Below are 19971 nucleotides of genomic sequence, written 5' to 3' on the forward strand. Positions count from 1 at the left end.
AATAAACCAGATTGAAGGGAAGGACTCCTACTCCACCTTTGATAAGAAAGTGGTTTCACTTTCTCCCTGTGGATGTGAACTAGGACCCAGGATGTTGCTCCAGTTCCTTTGCCTGAAGTCTTATGGCAATGAGGGGAAACATCTTAGGAGAACAGCCTGTAGTGATTAAAAGACCAGAGAGAGAAAGAAACCGGGTTGCTCTCCTATCTAAAGCTATATAGAATAATACCTTATTTTACTGTTTACATTTGTTAAGGTTGGATTGGGATTTCTGTTACTTGAAGCCAACAACATTTTAACTTTTGAAGATGGCTCTGAAAATGCAAAGACTATAACATCTCAGTTCTAAGTTGGCAACTTAGTTCCCAACGTATACGGACTAATAATCTCCCAATATAACTTTCTCATCAAAATTCATTTGGATTTTATGTGTATCTGCACTCTTTTCAGTTCTGGTGGTAAACAGTGATAGCTAATGTTCATCGGGCACTAACTTCATTGTGGGCCTGTGTGAACACTAATGGAACTAACCTATTTAACAAGTGTTTAAACAACTCATTGAGGTGGTCCTCATCTTCTCACCCACTTAACAGACAGATGACTCTGAAGAACAAAGTGAATAAAAGTTTATTAAGTGGTAGACCTAAAACTAGATTCAGGCTTTCAGCATTTAGAATCCATTCCCCTTATGACCGTCTTATATGTCTATCTATAATATGAACACCCCATTAAAGTTGTCCAGTAACTTTCATGACTAATAATATTATGATGGATAGCATTCCATCTTCGATGCGATCTATATTTTTCTAATAAGCCTGATTAGTACTTGCTTAATCATTTGTTTCACCGAGTGACAACAGATAGGAGTGATAAAGTGAATATCAACAGCACAGTTTTTACTCTAGCAATCTTCTCCATCTAATTTCGTTTTTATTGTCACAGTGTTTTTCTTTCATTAATTTTGGCTGACATAGTTCTAAGTTTATTTTGTGTTAAATTCATGGCATTATGCTTCTTTTATTCTGTAAATGTAAATATGGGGTAGAAAGAAAAACCAAAGCCAGGAAGAAAATAAACCTTCTCCTTGCTTTTAGAGACAAAAAGGAAAACAATTATTAGAATGTAATTGGAAGATAAATTGATCAACATTACAAATGCTGCATAAAAATGCTGCATTTTGTGTGTGTTTCTTAGCCCACAATCAGAGAGTGCTTAACCCTTTTGAAATAAGAATAAATGATAATTTTCAATGCTTTTCTTAGTTATCTGATTCTGTGTCATGCTAATTTTTAATTTTGTAGCATTTATTGCCACCTATATTTTCACAATCCAGATTCAGTGACCAATCTTCTAAAAGAAGAGTTAATACAAAAAGATATGTATTGTTAGTTTTTCATTAAATCTGTTTTCAGTTGCTTACAATATGATCTTGTATCATAGTACCAGGAACTGCTTCTAAACACCTGAGATTGAGTTTTTGCCTGTTTCTCCATTACCCTTATTTAGGTTCCTAGCTTGTAACCTGTTTCCAAATATCTGCCTTGGTTGAAAAGCATATTATCTCAATTTCTTCCAAATTTCCCCCATAATTATTTAATAAATTGTGTTTTAATTGCTATAAAATACAACTGATTTTTTTTAAACATCTGCTTCTTGTATCTGTGTCTGTCTCTGACCTTTGTGACCAGATGCGTTTCTGAGTGTCTGTGATTTGTGTCTATTGGGATGTTTCTCCAACTCTCTTTCTAGTTCTGTTTGAAAGTAATAGCTAAGCAACCAGAACTTCATCTTGCTTCCTGCTGCTTGAGTATGGACCTTCACACAGAGCTCAGTATGGTCTCCTTGACCCAGCCAGCCAAACTCTACTTGAGGAAAAAATGTCACAGAAAGTAACCTCTTCAGATGTGAAACAACTTCAAAGCACTCAGTGCTCCTGGCCCAGAGTAATGACTATGGATGGAGAAAGCCATATTTAGTGAGGAAAAAAAAAAGACTTTCTTCATTATTAATTACATATTAAAGGGAAAATAATATTGCTATGATTGAAATAGATATAATATTAATATTATGAAAACATTTTGTATAACTTTATATCTTATAGATAAAAGCACTTATACCACATAAAGAAAAATGTATGACAATATCTTTAGAAATTAACCACATTCAAAAAATTCAAGAAAGGCAATATAATAGAGAAATCCTGATTTTATATATATATATATATATATATATATATATATGAATGACTTTTAGCAAATATTTCTTTGGAATTTTTTACTAGATTAAGTGTAGATTTTCATTTTGATATCCACCAACACTAAACATAATTGCCTCAGAAGTACAACTAATCAAATTACTCAAAACTGTGTATTTTCTTTGAGATTATGGTTGTAAGTTTTTTTGTTCATCTAGGTTGTGAAACTTTGTCAGTAAGAGCTACATAGAAAATATTCTAGGGTTTGTGGCCCATATAGCCTCTGGTCTCTTTACAGCTACTCAACTTTGCTGTGATAGTGTGAAAGTAGCCATAGGCAATACATTAATGAATGGGATGGCTGTTCCCCAGTAAAACTTTATTTACAAAGAAGAAGTGGCCGACCAGATTTAGATAGTGATGTATATAGTTTGTGCACCTCTAACCTATTAGAACTATATAAAACTTACAGGAAATCATCTAAAATAAAATTCAACCTCATATCTTATTAATGATATTTCATACTTTCTGCTTTACTTTTCATCCTTAATTATTAGGTTGCTTTTTCCCACATGTATTCTGTTACTAACATGTTAAAGCTGTATGTAGATGTTCTAATTCAGTAAAGTACAAAATCATTGGCTACAGTGAGAGGATGTTTCTATATTGTTTAGTGATACATTTCAATATTTGCCTCCTGAATAATATTAATTCAAAATAAAAAATGAACTTCTGATTTAATTCTCTTCATACTTTTAAACACTTATTAAAACACTATTACATTTTTGGCACGCTCTCTCTATACACACACACACACACAGACATGGAATACAATAGTGATTAAGAGAATGACTATGGTAAAAAAAGTTTACAGAGAGTAGTATCTTTATTTCTCTTTAGAGGATGGGACAGACAAAAAGGCATTTGAGCCTTGTGTCATTTGAGAAATGACACAAAGATAAGAAATATTTAGGTACTTATGCAGTAAAGAATTAACTCAGTAGATCTGAGTTGTCCAAAAGTTGTACATTCCAAAGAAAAGTTTAGAATTTTCCCAGCTCCTCGGACATAATCTCTAAGCCCTTGGATTATTTTGCTTATTAAAAATGTCTTTGTTTACCTGAGATCTTGGGCCATCTCAGATAGTTTATTTCAAAAATGTGATTTATGTTGGAGCCTTTGGCCACAAAATATCAATTTGACCATGTGAGGGGCTGCAGACTTAGTAACTAAGGTCAGCCATTCAGGCAGTCATCCACATGCACACAACAAACCCACCCCCCACACACACCTGCACACACAAACCACTGAACACCAATGCTTGTATGAGCTTTCACAGTTGTCAATAATTCATGCATGTTGCCACATATTGTTGCTGGGAGAATTGAGTGCTGATTGCATGATACCATTGGTGGAGGACAATCGGAAGCCTGCACCTGTTCTTTACCCTTTTTTTCTTGCTAATTTTAATCTGTATCCTTTCATTGTAGTAGACTATAACTGACAGTAAAATAGCTCTTCAGAGTTCTGTGATTCCTTCTACTGAATTATTGAACATGAGGGTGATCTTGGGGATTCTCCCATCATAGTACCTTTAAAGGAAAAATCAACTGTTCTTAATGTCTAGGCTATACCATGAGGCAGAAACTAGTTGTCAATATGAATGGATTGAGCAGGTTGTGTAGGTTAGACATGTATTGAAATGTTTAGTAAAACATGTTTCAGGCCGGGCGCGGTGGCTCACGCCTGTAATCCTAGCACTCTGGGAGGCCGAGGTGGGCGGATCGTTCGAGCTCAGGAGTTCAAGACCAGCCTGAGCAAGAGCGAGACCCCATCTCTACTAAAAATAGAAAGAAATTATATGGACAGCTAAAAATATATATAGAAAAAATTAGCCGGGCATGGTGGTGCATGCCTGTAGTCCCAGCTACTCGGGAGGCTGAGACAGGAGGATCGCTTAAGCCCAGGAGTTTGAGGTTGCTGTGAGCTAGGATGACGCCACGGCACTCACTCTAGCCTGGGCAACAGAGTGAGACTCTGTCTCAAAAAAAAAAAAAAAAAAAACATGTTTCAGATTATGGATTGTTTTTCCTTATGTAGTGAGGTTTGTGAAATCTTTCCTGCCACCTTTTTTTTTTTTGTAAATAAAAGTCTATTGGCATATAGCCCTGTTTTTTCATTTAGGTATTGGCTGTGACTGCATTCATGCTACAACAGACTTACATAGTTGTGACAAATACTGTATGGTTCGTAAATCCCAACATATTTACCATCCATGCATTACAGAAAAACTCACTTATCTCTTTTATATATAATGGAAAATTACTGAAAGATTTAGGCATGGGAAACACATGGTCAAGTTTGAATTTTATGGGTACAGTTGAAGATATATTTTTATTTGCACTAGGTTCCTACATCATGGCTATATTAAATGTGGTTATATTAAATGGATGATGGACGCAAAAGAAAATGCACTTTTGTAAAGAAAAATGTTAATTTAATAAAATTAGAATTTATTTTTGCATTTCAAATATAATTGAAATGCATAACTGATGAATGATGCATCTTCTGCCATTTAAAAACAGAACCTTCGAAAAGGTGATTTATAAAAGAAGAAGGGTTCAACATCTTTTATAATTGTAAGTACTCTGTACTTATCTATTTTCCCTTATGTGAAATACAAAACACATTTGGATGAATAAGCATTGTGTTAAAAGTTTTTTATCAAAGACCGTGACTTTGCATTTTAAACATCAAAGTATCATTTATAAATTTAACAGGCATACACTAAACACTTTTTTCTTCACAAATACTAAAAATAAAGAGATATGCATGTGTAACACTAGCAGGATTTTATTGTACATCTATTTTGAACAGGGAGTTGAAAGACAAAGCAAAATTGCTCCTATGGTCTGAATGTGTCTCCTCCAAAATTTAGGCATTGCCAGTGTGGTAGTATTACGTGGTGAGGGCTTTAAATGATGATTAGGCCATGAGAGCTTCTCCCTCTCGAATTTGATTAAAGTCCTTAAAAAAGAGGTTTCATGCAACTTTTGTCCCTTTTGTTCTGCCACCTTCTGTATTCTATGTGAGGACACAGCAAGAAGACCCTCCAGATCAGCAAGAAATAGATTTCTGTTCTTTATAAATTACCCAATCTCAAGTATTTTATTATTAATGGCACAAACACACTAAATCAGACAATGACTGAGTCATCCACATTTAGTATCCTATTTATCCTAGATAAAGTTAATTCTCAGAGTATCACTATGGTAATAGATATTTGAGAGAAATCAAGTTAAAATTCTAGATATTGTTTGTCCTTAAGAGACAGAGATATTAACAGAAGAGTCCACATACTATCCAGTTTGCTGTCCTAAAATACCCATTAGATAAACAGATGATATATCATAGTAATAAAAAAAGTAAAGGTTGATAGACTTCAATGGCATAGGCCCTAAAGAAGCAAGGAATTACATAGGAAATGAAAGGTGACCAAGAGACCACTCACTTCATCCAAGTTATCAGTTTTTAGCAAAAGTATAAAAACATAGAGCACTTACTGAAGAGACTACAGATGTGAATGTTCTAGAGGACAGGAAATATAGGAGTCTGAGTGAGGAGAACAAAAGAAATTTTGATTGTAACCAGAAGGTGAAACAAGGTGTAGGAATGAGACAATGGGAAAGAATAGCTTATTGGGGTTGCCTTCATCTTTGGTAATGATAGAGTGTTAATAAGAAGTAATGTATTGGGCCGGGCGTGGTGGCTCACGCCTGTAATCCTAGCACTCTGGGAGGCCGAGGTGGGCGGATCATTTGAGCTCAGGAGTTCGAGACCAGCCTGAGCAAGAGCGAGACCCCACCTCTACTAAAAATAGAAAGAAATTATATGGACAGCTAAAAATATATATAGAAAAAATTAGCCGGGCATGGTGGCGCATGCCTGTAGTCCCAGCTACTCGGGAGGCTGAGGCAGTAGGATCGCTTGAGCTCAGGAGTTTGAGGTTGCTGTGAGCTAGGCTGACGCCACGGCACTCACTCTAGCCTGGGCAACAGAGTGAGACTCTGTCTCAAAAAAAAAAAAAAAAAAAAAGAAGTAATGTATGGTGTTTTTAGTTGATTACAAATTAGTTGAAGCTACCATCATGACTAGACCATAGTCTTCAGATTTGGAAGATATTAGGAAAAGAATCTCAACCAAAATCCTAAAAACTGGGTTTTATGAAAACTTTACCTGAGACTCTAATTCACGGACCATGAATTCTTGCAGTGATATCTTGAAATATCATTTAGAGTCATAATGAGTCATCTCTACTTTGAAAGTAGTCATTAGAATAACCACAAGATCTTATTAAGGAAACATGTACATTTCTACCTAATGAATTCACTTTTTCAACATTTTGTAAACTATATTTAAATAAAATGATTTTCCATAACAATACTATATATTTTTTATTTTTTTAACTTAAAACTACATATTACTCTTAGAAGAGGTCCATAAGTTTCACCAGACTGCCAAAGGAGCCCATGGCACAAAAAAGGATTAATCACCCTGTTTGTAGACAGAGTTTTTGAACATTTGAGGTTTGGGATGGATGCTTTGGGGATCTGGAGGCTAAGCACTAGGGCCAGCCCTGGAAGGATACCCTAGAGTTAGAAGTACATCTATTTATAATAATCCATATATGCAGAGTGAGCAGTAAACGTCAAGTCTTCTGGAGTGAGAATATTGAGTTTGAATTTTAACTTCATCACTAGCTCTCCAAGCTTTATCTAAAAAATAGTAGCAATAATATCCATAATAGAGTTGTTTTAAGGATTAAATTAGCTAATACATGCAAAGCACTAAGAAAAAAATACCTGTCCTACAGTAATTGCTCACTAAACAATTTATGTTGCTATTATATTTTAAGAGAAGATGTGTGTGCAATTTCTGTTTTATTCCACAGTGTGTGATTTCTTCTTCAAAATTAGCAACATTTTATGCACTCATTACAATTTTTAAAAAGTTAAATTTAGAGAGATCACATTTTACTTTGCATTTTTTTCAGTAATGAGGGTGGTCTTTTTCATTTTCTTATGGCATATCTTGGCTTGTGACTTATGATTTTTGTTGTTTGCTCATTTTTATGCTGTAGAAATTATGGACTTTTTAGTCATAAACATTTTTTTTTGTGCATGTTGCTTTAATGTGAATTTATAGAAAGCAGAGCCTGAGTCAAAGGTATATGTGATACTATATTTTTCAGGAAGTATAAAATCAGGGAAACAGAAGTGAGGGACAAGGGGATTAGAAGGGAAGGAAGGAGTCACAATGAAAAGATAGTTACACTTGGTTTAAAAATGTACTGAACTAGGCTGGTATCTAGAAGAGTTTTTCCTACATATTCTTCTAGATTTATTATGGGTTTATGCTTTATGTTTAACTCTTTAAACCATCTTGAATTAATTTGTGTAAGTGGTGAGAGATAAGGGTCCTGTTTCATTCTTCTGCTATCCATTTTCCCATGACCATTTATTGAATAGGGTTTCTTTTCCCCAGTGTACTTTGATATCTGGTTTGTCAAAGATCACTTGGCTGTAGGTAGGTGGTTTTATATCCGGGTTCACTATTTTTTGTTGTTGTTCTGTTGATCTCTATCTCTATTTTGTACGATTACCATGCTGTTTTGGTTACCACAGCCTTGCAGTATAGCTTCAAGTCTGGTAATGTGATGTCTCCAGATTTGATCTTTCTTCTGAAGATTGTTTTGGCTGTACGGGCTGTTTTCTAGTTCCAAACAAAGTGCAGAATTATTTTTTCTAGATCTGTGAAGTATGAAGTTGGTATTTTGATGGAAATTGCATTGAATCTGTAAATCACTTTGGATAGTATGGACATTTTAACAATGTTGATTCTTCCAATCCATGAGCATGATATGTTTTTCCATTTGTTTGTGTCCTCCGTGATTTCTTTCCTCAGTGTTTTGTGGTTCTCCTTATAGAGATCTTTCACTTCCTTGGTTAAGTATATTCCTAGATATTTTATTTTCTTTGTAACTGTTGTGAATGGTATTGAGTCTTTCATCTGACTCTTAGATTGACTGTTATTGGTATATACAAATGCCACTGATTTATTTACATTGATTTTATATCCTGAGACTTTGCTGAATTTATTTGTCAATTCTAGGAGTATCTTGCTGGGGTTTTAGGAGTTTTCTAGGTGCAATAATATGTCTAGGCAAAAAATTTATGAATAAGACCCCAATGGCAATCATAGCAACAATAAAAATAAATAAATGGGATTTAATTAAACTAAAAAGCTTATGCATAACTGAGGACATAATCAACAGAGCAAATAGACAACCTACAAAATGAAAGAAAATATTTGCAAGCTACACATCTGGTAAAGGGCTAAATATCGGAATCTACAAAGAACTCAAGCAAATCAGCAAGAAAAGAAACAAACAAACAAAAAAAACTCCATTAAAAAGTGGGCAAAATACATGAACAGAAGCCTTTCAAAAGAAGATAAACAAATGGCCAATAATCATATTAAAAATGTTCAATGTCTCTAATCATCAGGGAAAGTAAATTAAAAACCACAATGAAATACCACCTTACCCCTGTTATTATAGAGTGGCTTTCATTAAAAAGTCCAAAAATAATAGATCCTGGCATGGATGTAGAGAGACAGGAATGTTTATACACTCTTAGTAGAATTGCAAATCTGTACAACCTCTATGGAAACAGTATGGAGATTCCTCGAAGAACTAAAATAGACCAACCATTCGGTCCAGAAATCCCACTGCTGGGTATCTACCCAAAGGAAAATAAGTCTTTCTACACAAAAAGACACCTGCACTCAAATGTTTATTGCGGCACAATTCACAATTGCAAAGATGTGGAATCAACTCATGTGCTCATCAGTTCATGAGTGGACTAGTAAAATTTGGCATATGTATACCATGGACTACTTACTACTCAGCCATAAAAAGGATCAATTAATGCCTTTGCAACAATTTAGATGGAGCTGGAGACCATTCTCCTAAGAGAAGTATCTCAAGAAAGGAAAAACAAACACCATATGTACTCATTAAGTGGGAACTTATTTTGCAGGCTTAGTTAAGAAACAAGCAAATAATAAAAGAGAAAAAGAAAGAAAAAAATAAATTAGAACCAACCAATGAGCACATATGTGCACAGTGAAAATCAAGCAGGGGAAAGGAGGAAGAAGGAGAGAAACAAAAACCTACCTAACGGATATAATGAACACTATTTTGGTGATGGGCACACCTATGGCCATGACTCAAGTATTACAAAAGAAATCCATATAACCAAAACATATGTACTCCCTTAATATTTTTAAATAAAAAGAGTATATATCATATATTGTTAGCGTAATTTTAGAACTTTTCAATAATGTCAATTAAAAGACATGATTCCTTCTTCCTGTTACAATTATGTTTCCAATATATCTAAACAGAATTAAATCCAAACAGTAATACTCTGTAACTGTTAAAGAAAGCAATAAAAAAACTCAACATATCTTGACAGAAATGGAGCTAAATTTAACATATGTCTTAACTATTTATGGTTATGAAGAAAGAATGACTTCTACAAATTTAATTAATTAAATAACATTTCCAATAGACATTTTTATTGTACCACCAAGCAGATGTATATTTGTCTTATTTTCTTTCTTTCTAAAATACAGATTAAAGTGAAATGCAGATAATGATCACACAGTTAGATTATTTCCCCAAAATAATGAAATAATCATTTTTAAAGAAAAATTATTATTTCCTACTCTGAAGTTTTATTGAATTTCCTATTCCATTGTTATACATGGCATTAGAAATGGAATTGAGCTCTAAAATTATCACTATAAATTCTTGTCTTTTATAGGAGGGATATTTTATAGTTGATTGCAAGCTCAATGTCCCATATTAGCAATTCATCATTTTACAGTATTAATATTCATTTTTACTAAATATGGAAACCTCATATAATCAGCAATTTCCTCATCAATTTGGGGAAATCAAATTCATTATTAAGAGTTAGTATAATATTAACAGCAAAATGCCATTCCTGGTTTAAAAATAAGCAAGCCTTGATTTACCTATTATGTCTAATTTTGCATTATATAAGAAAAGAGAAAATTATAATGTATTTTAAAATAATTTTAAAGGTATCTAGTTTGAATAACTCATTCAACTTTTGAGCTAAACGAATAGGAAAAAGAAAGAGAAAGAGGGAAAAAGAGAGAGAGAGCAAGCAATAAAAGTAAACTTTATATTTTTTCTTTCTAAAGATACCAGTACACAATATACAAGTTTTTTCCATGTTCTAAGCACTGACTTTGTTCTCACTGACATCAATCTTTTTTCTTGCCAATGTAAGTCCAAAATTTCTACTTGATTTTATTTATTTATCTCAGAGAAATATCTAAAGGTTTGAAGATAAAATCATTAATAGCACAGCAAAATGTATTTATAGTCTAGGCTATTGAAGGCTGGTAAGAGTACAATTATGTATATTAGAGTAAAGGAAGTAATCTTATGCTGCTGAACATAAATAAAGAATAATGTAGTCAGACCTGGGTTACATGGAAACTTTGTAGATATGTATTAACATCCTATTGCCATATTCTGTGATCTCTGCATAGTTAATTAAATTGTAGCTTATATTTAAATAAAAATATAATAGCTATACTTATCCAAAAGGTAGCTCCAATTATTATATTTTAGTTAGGAATTAACAGCCTCTTTCTGAAAGAGGCAGGCAAGCACCTTTGAAAAGAAATCAGTAATTCTAATCTATAGCAAAGCTTTGTATTGTTAAAAAGGAAATGCAGATCAACACCACAATGAGATATCACTTAACTCCAATGAGAGTGGCTTTTATCAAAAAGTCCCAAAACAATAAATGTTGGCATGGATGCAGACAGACAGGATACACTCTTAGTAGAACTGCAAATCTGTACAACTTCTATGGAAACAGTATCGAGTCTGTGTTTCTAATGTCTGTTGAGCCATGACACTAACCTGGAACTTCTTATCTCTCAATTCTCTTTATGTAAGAGTCAAATAATATGCTGATCTGTTTAAACCACTTTTATTATGGATTTCTATAATACTCAGCTGAATTTAATTACTACTTATGCCTAAATATTTATTTATGTATATATGAATATGCATATATATGTATACAGGTAGATTAACTATTGCAGAAGTGTTCCAGAGAATCGGAAAATTACACTCTAAATTTGATATACTGGTAAATATTTTCCTATGTAAGATCTCTTTATATAGATAGATATTCAAATTAATAAATATCATTAGATGATTAAAACAATAATTTCCAAGAAAAAATATAGATTGAGCATCCCTAATCCAAAAATTCAAAATTCAAAATTTTACAGAATCTGAAACTTTTTGAGTGCCGACATGACTCGACAACTGGAAATTTTTACACCTGACATCATTGCTTTTTGATGGATCAAAATATACAAACTTTGTTTCATGCACAAAATTATTAACTCATACACTGCTGGTGGGACTGTAAACTAGTACAACCTCTGTGGAAAGTAATATGGAGGTACCTCAAAGAGCTACAAATAGAACTACCATTTGATCCAGCAATCCCATTACTGGACATCTACCCAAAAGAACAAAAGACATTCTATAAAAAAGACATGTGCACTTGAATGTTTATAGCAGCACAAGTCACAATTGCAACGATGTTGAAAAAACCCAAGTGCCCATCAATCCATGAGTGGATTAATCAAATGTCGTATATGTATACATGGAGCTCTACTCAGCCACAAAAAACAATTGTGACCTAGCACCTCTTGTATTATCCTGGATGGAGCTGGAGCCCATTCTACTGAGTGAAGTATCACAAGAATGGAAAAAAAAGCACCACATATACTCACCCTCAAATTGGTATTAACTGATCAATACTCATGTACACATACAGTATAAAATTGATCTGGTGTTGGGCAGGTGAGAGTGGGGAGGAGGGGGTAGGTATACTCACACCTAATGGATGTGGTGTGAACCTTCTGGGGGAAGGATATGCTTGACTCTGACTTGGGTCGGGCACAAGCAATATATGTAACCCAAACATTTGTACCACCGTAATATGCTGAAATAAAAAAAATTAAAAAATTAAAAAGGAAATCCTATGATTATTTTTAATGAATAGATTTAAACATAGATAATATAAATACTATTTTATAAGAAAAGAAAAAATTATGTGAATAAGTGAATCAAGTGCCTTACCTGTAAAATGCAAACTCTCAATGATTTCTCAGAGTGTTGTAACATAATTTGCTTTTTATTAGCTTCAGTTGACTAACTACTAAAGTTCTTGATTTCAGTGTAGTTTCTTGGTTTTTCTGCCAATCAAAAGTTGGACTTTGCTTTAGAATTAAGCCTGACAATCTTTAAAGTTAGAATTGTATATTACTCCTTAAAATGTTTTTTTATACAAAAGTTTCATAGAAATGTGCATATGCCCATTCATACATGCATATTCACATACATATATTCATTTAATTTAATTAAGATGTGTATACACTCATATGATTCTGACAAAGCCTTAGATAGCCACATAACAATCATTTCAAAAATGAGGACAGTGTGGTAAGATGAATTTAAGTTAACTTTCCAGCTTTACTCAGTAAATGTCAGAATCGTGATTTGAACCCAAGTAATCTGTCTCTAGCATCTGTTTCCTTAACTACCGCTCTAAATCAAGCAATGCTTAAATTTAGAGGGTAAAAGAATAAAACATTCCTGTTCATTTCCCCCACCCTTAACCATTTTATTCATCTTTTTGTGTGTTGTTCAAAATATTTTCCCATGCTTATTTGCATATTTTACAATACTGATACTGGATTTTATTTTTTATTCTTAAATTGTTTTCCATATCTTACAAATAAATTCATTCTTATTCATTTGTTGTATTAAAAATTTAGAATCTACATAAAGTTAACTATTTTCCTATTGTTAGATATTTCACTCATTCTGTTTTATTTTAATATACTAGTATATATCTCATGAGTTCTGGCTAAAGATGGAGATTTAGGAGCAGCATCTAACCAGTAGAATGAAACAGTCACTAATCACCATAGTATCTAAATTATAACTACTGTTCAATCTATTCATAAAAATCAACACAACTGTTTCATTATTGTTAAATGGTTAAATGTAGTCATTTTTATCATTAGCATGTTAAAATGATATCCCCCTCATCAGAAACATCAAAATTAAATTATGTCACAGTTACAAGATTGAAATAAAAAGAGCATAATAATGCCCAGTGTTAGTGATGTGTAGTACAATAAAAACATTATAATTTGATTTGAAAATAAAACTTTGTATAACCATTTAGAAGATTCAACTGATACTATTTTATCTTGTAAACTTGAACATGTAAATTCTGAATCAATGCATATATATTGATAAATATTCATATATTCATTTTCCATTATATATGAAATTCTTATTCATTTACACTAGTAAAGTGTTAAAAGAAGTACATTGAAACATATTTTTCTAATAGCCAAATTTGCATCGAAATTAAATAGTTATAGGAAAATGAATAAATCAATAAGATATCTTCATATAATGCTATTCATATTGAGAAAATAGTTGTATATTAAAAATGGGTAGATGTCTAAAGCAAAAAGTCTTGAAATATATAAATCTTATAAAAATATGTTAAACATGTAATTTGTATAATTTCAAAGATACACATTATTGTGAACATCTTTTATTTATTTTTACTTGTACAAATTTATGGGTTACATGTGCAATTTTTCATGTATAGATTGTGTAGTGGTCAAAGCACTGATAGGGTATCTATCACCCAAATAATGTAAATTGTATCTATCAGCTAATTTCTTATCATCTCCCTACCATCCCTACCCCCTCCAAATCTTCACTATTATTCCACTCTCTACATCCATGCATACAAATCTTTAGCTCCCACTTATGAGTGAGAACATGCAGTATTTGTCTCTTTTTGCCTGACTTGTTTCACTCAAAATTACCTCCAGTCCCATCCATGTTGCTGCAAAGACATTATTTCATTCTTTGTTATGGTTAAATAGTATTCCATTGTGTATATATATGACATTTTTCTTATTCATTCATCCATTGATAGACACATATCTTTGCTATTGTGAATATAGAGCTGTAATAAACTTATGAGTGCAGATAGCTTTTTGATATATTGATTTCTTCTCCTTTGGGTAGATACCCAGTAGTGGGATTGCTGGATCAAATGGTAGCTCTATTTTTAGTTCTTTGAGAAATTTCCGTATTGTTTTCCATAGCAGCTGTACTAATTTACATTCCCACCAAAATCAAACAACAGTTCTCTTTTCTCCACATCTTCACCAAAACCTTTTTTTTTTTTTGATCTTTTTAATAAGAGCTATTATGATTGGGGTAAGATAATATCTCATCGTGGTTGTGATTTGCATTTCTCTGATGATTGGTCATTGTTGCAGTGATCAAGAATAGTTGAGACCACCATTGAGCATAGCTAGTGTAAGAAAGCACAGATGAGAACTTGAGCACAAGACCAGCTGCCTTTCTAAAGGTCAGGGTATAAAGTGAGGCAGGAGATGTTGAAAGCAACAGCTCACCCCAGAGTGGAAAGCCTCCCTTGGACTGCTTAATGAAATGTCTGGCTGGATGAAAGGTGTGGCTTGTGGCTCACAGTTAATGAGTTTGCTGGAAATAGGTTAGCCCAGATCAACAGCTTTGTTAAGAAGAATGTGTAACTGGAAAATATAAATCTTTACTGTATTTTCTTAAGATCACATGCATGCCGTATGTCTTTCTTTATGATTTAATGATTTCTTGCTTTTGATTGATATCAGAATAGAAACTTACAACACCTGCTTTTGTATGAAAAAAAATTCTTAAAATTAAACTTCAGTTTGATTGGTGAGATTGTTTTGTTAAGAGAAGTAAATACAAGTGAAGAACTCAGCTTGGGGCTGTTGGTCTGGAGAAGCCTCGAGTCCCCTGATCCCAATTTTTCTCTTCTATAGTCTCTTTTTCCTTATTCCTGTGAGAACCCTGTCTTCCACCCTGTTGGCTGAGGAATTCCCGGCAGGTCATATTGAGCATTTTTTCATAAAACTTTTGGCCATTTGTAAGTCTTATTTTGAAAAAATGTCTATTCATATTGTTGCCCAATTTTTAATGAGATTATTTGATTTTTTTTGTTATTTTTTTTTTTTTTGAGTTCTTGTATGTTCTGGATATTAGAACCCTGAAAGATGAGTAGTATCCAAATATTTTCTCATATTCAACAAGTTGTCTCATCACTCTGTTGGTAATTTTTTGGTGTGCAGAAGTTTTTTAGTTTAATTAAGTTCCATTTATCTATTTCTGTTTTTGTTGCCTGTGCTTTTGAAGTCTTAGTCATTAATTCTTTGCCTAGACCAAGGTATAGAACAGTTTTTCCTAAATTGTCTTCTAGTATTTTTGTAACATTGAGTCTTATATTTGTCTTTAATCTATCTTGAATTGATATTTGTATATGGTGAGAGATAGGGGTCCAGTTTCATTCTTCTGCATATGGCCACCCAATTCTCCCAGCACCATTTATTGCAAAATGTGTCCATTCCCTAGTGTGTGTTCTTGTCAACTTTGTCAAAGATCAGTTGCCTGTAGGTATGTGATTTTATTTCTAGGTTCTCTACTCATCTCCATTGATTTATGTGTCTTTTATAAATAATACCAATACCATGCCATATAGTTTTGGTAACTATATTCTTATAATTTGAAGAGAGGTAATGTAATGTCTCCAGCTTTATTCTATTTGCTTAAAATTTCTTTGGCTATTGGGACTCTCTTTTGGTGCTATAAGAATTTTTGTATTGTTTTTTCTAATTCATTGAAAACGGCATTGGTATTTTGATGGGCATTTCATTGAATCTGTAGAATGCTTTGGGAAATATGGACAAGAGCAAACAGACAACCTACAGAATAGGAAAAAATTTCAAATGCTACACATCCGATAAAGGGCTGATAACTAGAATCTATTTAGAACTCAGGAAAATCAGCAAGAAAAAAATCAAACAACCCTATCAAAAAGTGGGCAAAGAACATGAATAGAAATTTTTCAAAAGAAGAAAGAAGTATGGCCAACAAACATATGAAAAAATGCTCAACATCTCTAATCATCAGGGAAATGCAAATCAAAACCACAATGAGATATCACTTATCTCCAGTGAGAATGGCCTTTATCAAAAGTCCCAAAACAATAAATGTTGGCGTGGATGCAGAGAGACAGGAATAGTTGTACACTGCTGGTGGGACTGCAGACTAGTGCTTTCTGTGGAAAGCTATATGGAGATACCTTAAACAGATACAAATAGACCTACCATTCGATCCAGCAATCCCATTATTGGGCATCTACCCAAAAGAACAAGAGACATTCTATAAAAAAAAAAAAAAAGGGGCATCAGTTTTTAACTTTATTTAGATCATTATGAACAAAACTCTGCCATAGTTGCCAATCAAAAATAGTCATCAAATAGTGTCACAAAAATATTTGTAAAGTGAATGATCATTATATCTAGTTATTCTTTCTTTTATTTTCTTTACAGCCAATTTAATTTTCCCTTTCATTTAATCTCAAATTCTGCTGAATATCTTCCATTTGCTCATTCAGATCTGTTCCGTAACCTTCTCATTCAACTCTGCCTGGGAAGGGTGGCCTATATGTATTCCATCAATGAGTTTCTTGTTTTCTGGCTAATGATTTATGAGATCGCTGGCAAAAGCCCAACCAGAAGTAGGAGAGTGAAGGAAGAGCATTTATTCCTCCGGCTATTCTCTTTAGGGTTACCCTAGTTTAATTTGTTCCATGATTGAAAGTCATTTCTCCTCACAATGTGTCTTTTTATCCAACATCTTGGTGTAATTACTTCTTCCCTTCCTTCTTTTAATCCTAGAAGTGGTAGTAGCTTTTATGCTATAAGCTCCCTAGAAGTATATCATCTTTTCAAATTTGCTTATACTCTGCTCGCACTTATATAAATATTATCTTTATTAAATACTCCCTACAGAATTCTCATTTGACTGTGCCATCTGTTTCATGCTGATACTCCATCTGAACAGAGATCTAACTTCCAACACAAACACTTTAGATTTTGAGGAAACTTATGTTATATGAATAATATGACATCAATGCAGTCACATTAAAGCCTAATGAAAACATTTATTTAAACTGATTTTCTCCAAATTATGTATGTGCCAGGTTAGAATTACTAATCTCATTTACCATGAAGTATGAGCCAGATTTCTGTAACGAGCCTTGAAGGACTTTCCTGGTATTGAAATTTTATTCTGAATTCTAACATGTAACAATATTTGACAAAGCAATTAGAGTTCATGGTTCATACTTGTGAAATTTAGAATTCTATTGTAGTTATCAAACTGGTGATTTTTAATATTATGAGTTCTTTGAGAATGAATTTTATGCATCTCTTTATATTATTAAAAAAGTGGGTTTGTGAACCATAGTGGAACATTCCATAAAATAGAATCTGCTATATAAAATGCAGATTCCAGGGTACTATATTTGACAAGTATCATTTCTTGGATTTAAGATGAAACCTGGCGTTTGTATTATACTTAGAAAAAAGAAACTCAAGATGGTGATGAGCCAGTTTTTGAAATCAGTACTATACTCAGTCTTTCTATTGTAAAAAGAATTGTGCTCATCTTTCAGGTCTGAGTTTACGTTCTTTCACTTCTGCATAACTTTCTATAAGAACCAACCAAAAAACGTTTACTAAGAGAATTTAAGAAGAAAGATGTTAAAAAGAGAAATTATAATGCTGTACTCAGAGAATTCCCATCCACTCCCCTAAATTTTCCAGAATCTCATTAAATTAGATTAAAGCCATGTGACATATTCTGTGACGGAAAATGTGTGTACGAATGATACCAAAATTAGTACCAAAAGGTAGTACAACTCTCAAAAACAATAATATATGGCTTATTATTTGAGAAGACATTAGTAAGGAAATTATTTTTGAGGACTAGAGTGATGATTATCTGGATTAGGCAGTGGCAAAAATATTTAGTAATACTGCCATTTGTTCTAAGTAGGAAAGAAGATTGTTTTCTCACTCAGCTAGGAATATTAACAGAAAAAGTTAGAACACAGTGTTAAAAATTTGAATTGGTTGCTATTGACTATCCTAAGGAAAATACTGTAAGAAAAAATCTGTTTAGGAAACAACCAACAGATTCAGTAATAGAAATGAAAAGACAGACAGGGGCCTTGTAGGGCTACACAAAATTACTGCTCTTAGATGCAAAATACATAGAAATGGGATTAACAAAGTCTTTGAATAAAATGATAAAAATGACTCAGGGATAAAATAGATTAAGGATAAAGAATTTACATCTATTTTTCCTGATTTCTTAAATGTTGACACCATTGGTTTAAGAAAGAGGGATGGGGCAAAAATATTAAAAAATAAAGGAGGTTTGATAACTATGTCTCTAAAAAAACCTTTGCATTTACCTACTGTATTGCCAAATAAACTACAAATCTAGTGAAGAGAAGTCTTTGATATGAGACTTAAAATCACCCTTGATCCCTGAAGTTTCATAAGAACCACAGGCTCATGGTGTTTCTCTTCCCAAATTACTTCAACTCTTATCATGGTTTATAAAACAGATTTTAAGAGTGATTGGCAAGTTAATAAATTATAAAAACTAAAATTCAGGACTTGATTTTCATTTTAAAATAGAATTTGTCAAGTGGCTTTAAATTTTTAGGTATAGATTTTAGCATCCCTTTGAGACAATTTTTTTTTAGAAAGAAAACATTTTGATAAAATATTTTTATAGTTGAGTTATCAAATTGTGTATAGCTTATTTTAGATGTATTTATTAATGCAAATTCTACCTGACTGGTACAAAAAGATGCATATTTATGAGTATTTGCTAAAATATGAAAAGTAAAATAAATATAAATAAAATAGATATATTTTTGTATAGTGTGACTATGATTGTCTAAGCCAAGGTATCTATTTAATGTATGAATCGCTATTTTGGTCATCACTTTATGTTTTGTAATTGTTTACAATTTATTAATGATGATAAACCAAAAAAATGCTTATAATCATCCAGTTGAAACACATTGGTTTGAAGATTATGAAACTGGGTCAAGGAACTATGAAGGAATTTTTTTCCTAGGGATGAGAGTACAAATCACTACATTATTTCATGTTAAAATATCATAGTGTCCATATATGTATTTGTATATATACCAAGAATTCCTTAATAATGAAACCAAATGCTATGAGAAGTAAAAGATTTAAAATTAATCCATAGGTATTGTGTTATATAAAATAGTTAAAGCAAAAAATAACTTACTTTTATCATACATGTTTCAGAAGCTTTTTAAGAATGCCACTGATCATAGAAACACATCGTATGGTCATAAAGATTTATAAGCTGTTAAATGAACTTCAGGGCAGATGCAGAAAACATGTAACACCTGGCACAGATAGTATGTCTAATGATAATACAAATTCTTTATGGTACATTAACACCTTCAAAAATGAGTAATGTCCTAAGATTAACTTTACAGAAAGTTACAGATGAGAGTCAAAATAAAATGTAATTTTGTGAAACGAAATCAGCAATAGAACTTTTCTAACACTGTTCTGTTAAATCCATTGCCATTAATATTTTCCAGTAAACATGATTTAAGGTGTGTCTATGATGGATGATATTTATTCCT

Source organism: Eulemur rufifrons, chromosome 4 (assembly GCF_041146395.1).
Source record: "Eulemur rufifrons isolate Redbay chromosome 4, OSU_ERuf_1, whole genome shotgun sequence".
Lineage (NCBI taxonomy): Eukaryota > Metazoa > Chordata > Mammalia > Primates > Lemuridae > Eulemur > Eulemur rufifrons.